Below are 9218 nucleotides of genomic sequence, written 5' to 3' on the forward strand. Positions count from 1 at the left end.
CCTTTTCTTCCATCTCTTTTGGTGCCTTAGACACACTAATGCTGAAAGGGGCTGCTCCAAGCCCTTCTCACTGGGCAGTGCAATCCACATTTTGTAGCTGGACCAGCCAAGGCATAGGGAGATCTATTGGCATGGCCAGGGCCATGTGACAGGCAGTGAGATGCCTGAGCCTGGATCAGAATCAAGTTCACTGCCAACAGACTTAACCCAAAGCTCTCTTAATTGAATTGCAAGGAGTAACTCAAATCTCAGGCGGAAGTTGGATTCCCCAGCTGCTACAGTTCTAATTTACTTCTTCTAAATTGTAGTTTTTCTTAGTTTTCTTCAGCTTTCTTCTAGGAAAGGAACCAGAATGAAAGCAAGTAGGTTGATATCTTGACTCTTATCCAGGTACATTCATGAGGTGTCCAAAACAGGCTTGTTGCTGGGCATTATCATCCTGCTGCTTCCATTGCCTGCTGCTAGTACATCATCTCTGTGCTGATTCTATTTGGACTTGACTCCAAAGGCATGATTTAGTCTGACTCCTTTTCACTTTACAGGTGAGTTCATTCTGATTTACACTGCCAAACCACAACAGACTCTATTCCTGTGGGTTTAGTCAATTCTTCCATAAAGAATATTTTTTTTTGATCCTGGCTCCAGCTTCCCTTCTTGGGAATTCTTTTGAGACCAAAAACATGTTCGAAAAAGCAGTATTTCCACAGTGCTTATGACCTGAAACACAGTCACATGGAGGAAGCTCTACTGTTAGATTCAAATGCATAACTTTCCTTAGCCAATTTGACTCAACTAACGTGGGAAGTTCAAAGGTCTGTGTAAGTCTTTCTGACTTCTCTGGAACACAATTCATGGTACATCTATCTTTTGTTTGGTCATGGTAAATGGTCTCCAGTCCTTTCTCCTGATAGTAGGACATCTGAGAGTCCTTCCTTTTCATGAGTTGTCAGTGCACTATAGTTAGTAGTGATCCTCAGGAATAAAGCCAGTTAAGCCTCTGCTTTTAGACCACAGTACTTCCACAGATTTTTTTCTTTTTTTAAGCAAATATGTGCAAGAAGGACTTTACCTAGAACTGATAGGCAGTGTGCTCTGCAGTGGAGCGTGACATCTGTTTAGCAGTACATAGCAGCAATACACAACAGTTTAGGTCTAGAAAGAAGAAATGAGCCGCCTGACCAAAACCAAAGTGTGAACCTAAGCAGACAAAAGAAATATCCAGGTATTCACTCCTCCAAGAATGAATAGAGGTACCTTATTTCTTAGCTATAAGGCATCTCTCCAATAATAGATCACCCTCTACAGGTCTATTTGGTTTCTATTCTGTACAGATTCATGAAGGCCTAATCCTGCATTATCATCCCTAATTCCGCTATAAAGTACCTTTTTCCCTACACTCTTGGTATGCCACAGCCCAAACCTTTCCCATTTGCAAGGTCATCTGAGATTTACAGTTTAAAGGGATACAATCACTAAACTCAGCACTAGTTAAAACATCAACAACAAGTTTTCTTAGTAAATAACAAGCACAGTAATCTTTTCATGACACTTCTGTAAAAAAACTTATATATTGCTTTTAAATGCCAGAAAAAGCGAGGAGAATGGGGACCATGCAATGACCACACCTATAAAAAAATGCCATCTCCAGGTCAATATCCAACACCCACCTCTACCGCATAAAGCCCAGACAGATGAATGTGTGTTGAAGGTGTGGCACAGTCTGATTCGGTGCTTTTGCAGCATCAGACCAGCACCCCATCTTGCTGGCCTTCTGCCTTCTCTGTACACAGGATCTTCAGGGCCTCGAGGCATCCAATCTGGTAGGGATTCACTTGTGAAACCTGTTTCATGTGACAGATATCCAGTGTGAAATACGGCAGTTGGTATGGACTTCTCAGAATGGCTCCTTCACTGTCTCACACCCAGCAGGGTCACTCCTGGCCCAGACTCAGACTTGTTTACCCTTTCAGCTGTTCTCTACCGTAGGTAGCTGTTCTCAAGCTGCCACAATCAGTGTCACAGGAAAATTACCACGTAACATACGTGACAAGTCACACCTACACTGCACAAAAGGCAAGATTATGCAGTGATGTGTCAAATGGATCATATTCGTGTATCACCCAACACGTACAGTTCATGAAAACTGACATCTCTTCGCTGGCTGAAGGAAATGATAAATTACAGAGCATGCAGGCTGAGGAACTGACAGGCTGTGACAGTGTGCCCATTCTCAGGGCACAGAACCAATGACTGCATTCCCCCACCAAGTCGATATACTTGCATATACAGATAGAATCACTAACTTTAGGTTGTGCAGGTTATAAACATCTCAGAGAACATACCAGGCATCCATATCTGCAGGTTGTCCTTCCCTCCATCTGCAGATAACTATCTCCTCTGCTATCTCTTGAGCAATTCTCCTAGTGAAGTGGAGCTGCTAGGAGAGGTAGCCAAGCAGGCTGAGGGGTCAGTCACTGCTGAAGGTACAAGCCTGGAACTTCAGAGTGCCAGATCCAACTTTCTCCTCTGCCACTGGCTGTGTGTACTTTGCTACAAGTCATCTGGTCTCTCTGAGCTTCAGTTCTCCCTCTGTTAAATGAAACAGCAAAACTGTCCTGCTAAATGAAGTATGATGAGAAAAAGTATGATAAACAATGCAAGCACTGAGATATACTAACTTACATTGATGTGTTCTAGCTTAAGCACCTTAGACAGACTAATAAAGGCTTTATGGAGCTCCTGATGAAATCAGTAAATAGATGCCTGTGGATTTCAGTGGTTAACCCCCTGTGAGAGAATAGGTGGTTTCTTCATTGCCTGTATAGCCAAGAAATGTTTGCTGTCAGACTTGTCCCTTGCACTTTGTTCTTCCCAACATACATCTTAAAATGTAGGAAGGATCTCAGTCACTGACAGCTTGGAGCCTAGAATTAGGTAGCTATATCAAGAAGGTAAAATAAGCTGCAAGCAGCAAATAGAGGAAAGACAATACCAAGCTTAGACAATGGAGATTTGAGTTCGGTTCTCAGCTCATTCACAGATTTCCTGCATAATCTTTGACGAGACATTTAGTTTCAGTATGCATCAGTTACTCGTCTGCAAACTGAGGATGAATAATCATTCCCTTGCCCTTGCTTTCTATTTAAAGTGTAAGCTCTTGGGGCTGAGGTTTCCATTTATTGTTGACAACTCCACATCAGCCATGAAATGTTTCTCTAAATTGCAGAAAAACTGTTACAGATACAGAATATCTCTACTGTTTGTAAACAGTCTAGCGTGGGTCCAGAATAGCCGCGCACACTGAGCACAGCCAATAAGCTCCACTGGACCCTGTCACAGGCACAGCAGCTGAAGCAGGGTGCTGGATTAAGAAAGCAAGATCACTTCAGCAGTAGATTGTCCCTGTATATTTGCATAGAGCTGTGCCCTGCTAAATAAGATCCCCTGATACAGATGTACTTGAGAGGTCAGTGAGTACAGCAGTGCTGGAGCAGCTCTGTGAAAGTCAGCTCATATCCAGAAACAATGGTGTTATTTAGTGATTTCAAATGTCTGGAGCACTCTAGCCCTCTCTTACTCCTGATGAAGGAGAAGTGATTACATATATGTAGAGTGTGAGCCCTGAGCCCCTACCAGGAGGTTCAGGAAATGTCAAAGTAAAGGTAACAAGACTATAGAGAAACTCCCACACACAGGGTTAATCTCAGTCTGATGACAGTACTGAGATACACATCACCCAAATATTCTATTCTCACCTTCTTTCTTTCTCCAAGAGACTCTTCCAGATCCCTCTCCTCTGACAGGAAGAGGTAGCAGAGCTCAAGGACAATGTATCTGCTAAAGGCCATATAGAACCGAGGAGCCACATCTGCACAATGGATTCAAGATCAGGCCCATCTATTTTCCAAAGATGGGCTGCGTGAAGAGAAAGTAGGTGACAGTTGAAACACATCCTGTATGAACACAGGGTTGATAATGAACATCATGCCATTCCTATTGCTCTAGCACAAGAGATACCAGAACAAAGAAATGGCTTCTGTGGGTGGGTTTAATTTTTTAACAAGTTACTATGTGGCTATTGTTTCAAATTTTGGGTGTTTATCTTTGCAATGTCTGTTGCAAACACTGTAATTTTCCAGCAGCCAGGTACATTGAAGACAAAAGTACTAATAATGTGACATCATTATTTTTCTTCCATAGCAACATCCCCCCCACCCCTTACACAACAGGTTATAAGTCTGTAAAACTCTGCATTTTACAGCACTATAAAACTCCTCCAGCTGTTATAAATATATCGTTTTAAGCACTTGCATTTGAAAAAACGAAACAGAAAAAATACCACTGAAAAGTTCAATGCTTTTCCCTCTCTGCATTCAATTGTATTAACTTTTTCCCTGCTGGTCTCCCAGACCCACTGCTGGGCTGGCAGATTTCCACGGAAACCAGGGGAACGCTCAAGAGTCACGCAGGCTGTTTACTGGTACAAAGCAACTATTTTGCTATGAGAGATGTCCAGTGGGGGTGAACCTTTTCTAAAAGGATACATCTAGCTTGTTTGTCAGCATGATGGGTACATGTTATCTAGTTGGATCCAGAGCCATTGGCAATGGATTTGTAGAAGTGGAATCCATCATGGTACTGTAAGATGGGACAATATAGTCACTGGTATAGTTGCTTTGTATCTGCAGGGAAAGGGACTGGTGCTGTGGCTATTGGCTATAACTACACTTTATACCCCAACAAAGTTCTCAGCAAAGAACTTAATCCCACTAGAAATCAATTTTATCAATTTTATCAATTGTTAGGTGGGACAAGTCTTCACCACAGGTGTAGCTGCAGGTGGGACACGCCTTCACTGAAGCAGGGGAAGAGGCAGAGGCTATACAGTGACACGGGTCCAGGTCTTACCTAAGGAGTGCACAGGGCAGGGAGTTGGGACAGCATCATCACTTGGCAATCCCCTCGTTTTCAGTGATGCTTGTGTTAAAAGACCTCTTTTGTTTCTGTTTTGGGTATGTTGGTTCAAGCAATGTCTATAAAATGATGAATTAAATATGCACTATTTGAAATCAACAAAAGTTTTGCCACCAATTTAAATTTGGGAAAGACAGTTCAGGTCCAACAAACACCCATGGAGTCTTTTTTAGGAATCCAAAGAGAGGCAAACCTCAGCCTGAACTTGTGCATTCTGTGGAAACAATAACTAATGTAGTCCTCAATCACCAGTGCCTCCCATAGTGAAGAGATAGTGAAAAATATTGGCTTGTTGTTGCTTCTGCTCTAATTGAAGCACTCAAGAGCAGGGTCTGGCTCTCACTTTGTACAGTGATGGGTGTTCTCGAACCATGATTCTACTAAAAGGGTAAAGCTTTTGTTAGAACAGAAGTAAAACTGATATTAACTAATTGCAGGTGAGTTCTACCTCAGGCATGCTCTAAGATGGGAGCCTTATTTTACAGGGCTGTGGATTTTACCATCACAAATGAGGCTTCAGATTTTTTACTTTTTACACATGCTACTATTATTTATATTTTCCTTGCCAGTGCTTGAAGCCATCATGACAGTGTATTGGGTAATGACAGGATAATTGTTTGTTTTATTGATCATTATAAACCATTCTGCATCTCTACATGATTTATAGCATTTTAAATACTCTCTCCTTTCTTCTCCATTCCCCTGCCATCGGGGCAGTTAAGTAGATCAAAAGCCCACTGGCTACGAGCAATCCAATTAACAATGACAAAAGAAAGAAAAAACTTTGGAAATAAATGAGTCCTTACACCATTTCTTTGATGGTTGCCTATTGATCCTTTCACACTGAAAAATGTGAAGCAGTTAGAATTGTGGAGAAATGGAAGGCAGGAACAGTGAGAAAGGAGGGAGGGAAGGAAGGAAGGAAGGAAGGAGAAGGAAGGAAGGAAGGAAGGAAGGAAGGAAGGAAGGAAGGAAGGAAGGAAGGAAGGAAGGAAGGAATTCGGAAGGAATTCGGAAGGAATTCGGAAGGAAGGAAGGAAGGAAGGAAGGAAGGAAGGAAGGAAGGAAGGAAGGAAGGAAGGAAGGAAGGAAGGAATTCCGGAAGGAAGGAAGGAATTCGGAAGGAATTCGGAAGGAAGGAATTTGGAAGGAATTCAGAAGGAAGGAATTCGGAAGGAAGGAAGGAATTCGGAAGGAAGGAAGGAAGGAAGGAAGGAAGGTCACATACCACGATGTCAGTGTTCCATTGCTGGGTCAGGACTACAGGCAGCTCAGGTTGTTGGTGGTCAGCCCACAGTCCAACAGGACTGGGCAATGTCCTCTGGGAGATTGATCAGAGCAGCTGATGGAGCTGCAGCTCATTGTCACAGCAGTCCCACTGAGACACTGCCACCATGTCCCAGGAAAGAGAAAAGCTGAGGCTAACCATTACAAGTGCAGTTTTATCCAGCTATTCATTTCCTGCCAGTTGCACTGGGATATTTTTATTTGTACATGCATCACAAATGTATATCTGAGACACTTTAGCTACAGTTGATCCAATGGCCACTGTTACTCAACCACCAAATAACCCTTCCAACTTCCTACTCACACAGTGTCACCTCACTCCTCCAAAAAAAGCATCAGGCACCATTATAAAGACAGTACAGCACTGATACCAAGAATTTCCATGCATTTATACCTGAAATTACAGCAATTTTCTCTGTAGAACCAGGGTTTTCAGCTGCAAGATGTAAGTCATTGTCAGCCTGTCTTAAGCACCCTGCTTTTCACACACTGCTAAGCAGTATGAGGTGTCCCAGCAGATGAGAAGGGGATCGCAGTAGAGAACAGGCATATAATCACTGGAATAGGTGGTGCTTGCCTGACTTCTACTTGGAAATACCTGAAGAGACAGGAATTAGCTCATTTACATACTTGAAAAGTCACAAGAGTGTTTTGGGGCTGTTGAGGAAACTACTAAAAAATGAAGAGGGTGCTGGAAGAGGTTCCTTACCCACTTTAAACTTTATCTCTGAATTTATAAGGAGACACTCACTGGAATTTTTATCTGTCCTTTCAGCAAATTGATTAGGAGAGAACAGAGGAGAGGAAGAGAGGTAAGTTGCCCTTAGCCATCTTTGCAGGTTACTGAACCCCTAGGTGGAAATCCAGTAATGCAGAAGAGTCAGGCAGGGGAGAAGTCCTTGGAAGAGCCCTATATCCACGTGATGTTGCAATGTGAATGATGGAGTTGGGGCACTCCTGAGCCTATCCCTCTCTGCAGGTATGACTACAGTGCAATCAGGAGTGTGATTGCAGCACATACTGGCGTCCTTCAGCTAGTTTAGATTTAGAAAGCAATGCTTTATCCTGTGCAACATCTCTTTATTTATTAAAGACAGGAGCCCCTGTGAAAAGCCAGCATTGTTCCCCCATTTTTACTGCCATCTGGTTGAACACCTAGACACCACTGTCAGAAGGCAGGGAAGAAATTCTGGATGGAGCCTATGTATTCAAAGCATACATTGAAATTATAAAAATAAAACCTTATCATTGTGCTCATTTGGCCCTCCAGGACTGGTCATCCTGGTCTGCCATATATATATATATAGACACTGGCTCATTTTGAAAATAGTTCACAGCTCCCAATCACCCTTGTATTCAGGATGAACATCTCTTCACATGGGTTTACCTGACAGCACTGAGCTAAACCCTTATTCCTCTCTAATAAATGTGATCAAACTCCATCCTGATTTTTCATGTTCCCTTACATTCAAAATCAACTTTTCCTCAAGGTTTACTTTTTTTTTCCATGAGACACAGGCATGACATAATCAAGAAATCCAAACTCTAGGTACTTGACAGAAGATTTTCTCTGAAATACAGAACTACTTTATAGCAATCAATAAAGCACTAGAGTAAACCCATGCCTTCAGTGGAAATTCCCCCAGCTAAAACTGAGCTTACCATCAGCTAAGGTGCCATCACTGGAGGACTTAACAGCATACATCAGAGAAGAAACTGTTCTGTTATCATTGCACCAATTGCTTTTGTCGCTGGTTGCCTTTGAAAACTCCAATCTGGTAAGTATTCCCTGTCCACTGTCTGTTTCCATCTCCTTACCCAGGAAGAGAAAGGACAACATATGGTTTTAAAATCTGACAGAACAGATGTATCTGCAAAATCTGCCTGTTGAGTACATGTAACACTTCCCAGCAAAGTGAGCTGATGCCATCAAATGGGAATAAGCTTTGGAGGGGAGGGTCCCAAGCATAGAAGACTTCTGCAATTCATTCTGTTGGGTTACGTAGAAGAATACTGGAGTCATAAGGAAGTCTCCGGAAACAGCACGAATCAAATGCTGTTGGTTCGAAGTCAGTGGAAGGGAAATTTCAGTCCCTTGAATGGTTTCATAATGCAGCAGGGCACATCAGAAGCGAAGGAAACAGTCTGGCAGAATTGCATTAATTTTCATGAACCCAGCAGCCCTGGAAAATCATGAAAACTGCAACATAATGAAAGCCTGGAAGGGAAAAACCTGCCCTCTTCTTCACTGCTGGAGAATCTGAATGCGGATTCCATCAAAGGAAAGAGCCTGCGAATCCACAGCAGGAATAAAAATTAACCCTTTGGCTCATGGGACTGCAGGGTTGAGGAGTCACCGTTCTCCCAGTTACTTGTCTGCCAAAACAGATAAACTCCTGTATAAGGGCTGCCCATCTCTATGCAATTAGACCTTAGCACTCTGCATGACACAATGAACTGCTGCCAGCAGGAATTGAAGAAGACATTTTCTTCTGTCTTCACAGTATTTATCTTCTGCCCTCATTTCTCAGGGCCTGTCTCACTGATTTTAGTAGAAATGGGATGCATGTATTAGGTTGATAATGTCCTAGATGAATGAACAATGCTACCAACAAAACAAACAAAAATACAGTTTCTTGCTCTGATGTGAAGTGAAAAAAATCAACCCCAAGTGCGAACTCCTGCCAGATTGTATAAATGAGCTTTTCCTTTCAGATATCCCCATCTCCTGTATTTTACTCAAAAGTTGAACCCCTGAATACAAAAAGCAGAAATTGTCTACATATTACTGCTATTGTTACTGAGCAGAAGAATAACTTAATTCTGAAAGCTATCATGATACATGAGTGTTATATATTAAGTACTTCATGCCTACTTCATGCTACTGCATTGTGATGAAGTGACACCACTGAATGTAAACATATTCTGTAGGGCCACAAAGGTACCTTGGTTTCATT

Source organism: Corvus cornix, chromosome 12 (genome assembly GCF_000738735.6).
Source record: "Corvus cornix cornix isolate S_Up_H32 chromosome 12, ASM73873v5, whole genome shotgun sequence".
Taxonomy (NCBI): Eukaryota; Metazoa; Chordata; class Aves; order Passeriformes; family Corvidae; genus Corvus; species Corvus cornix.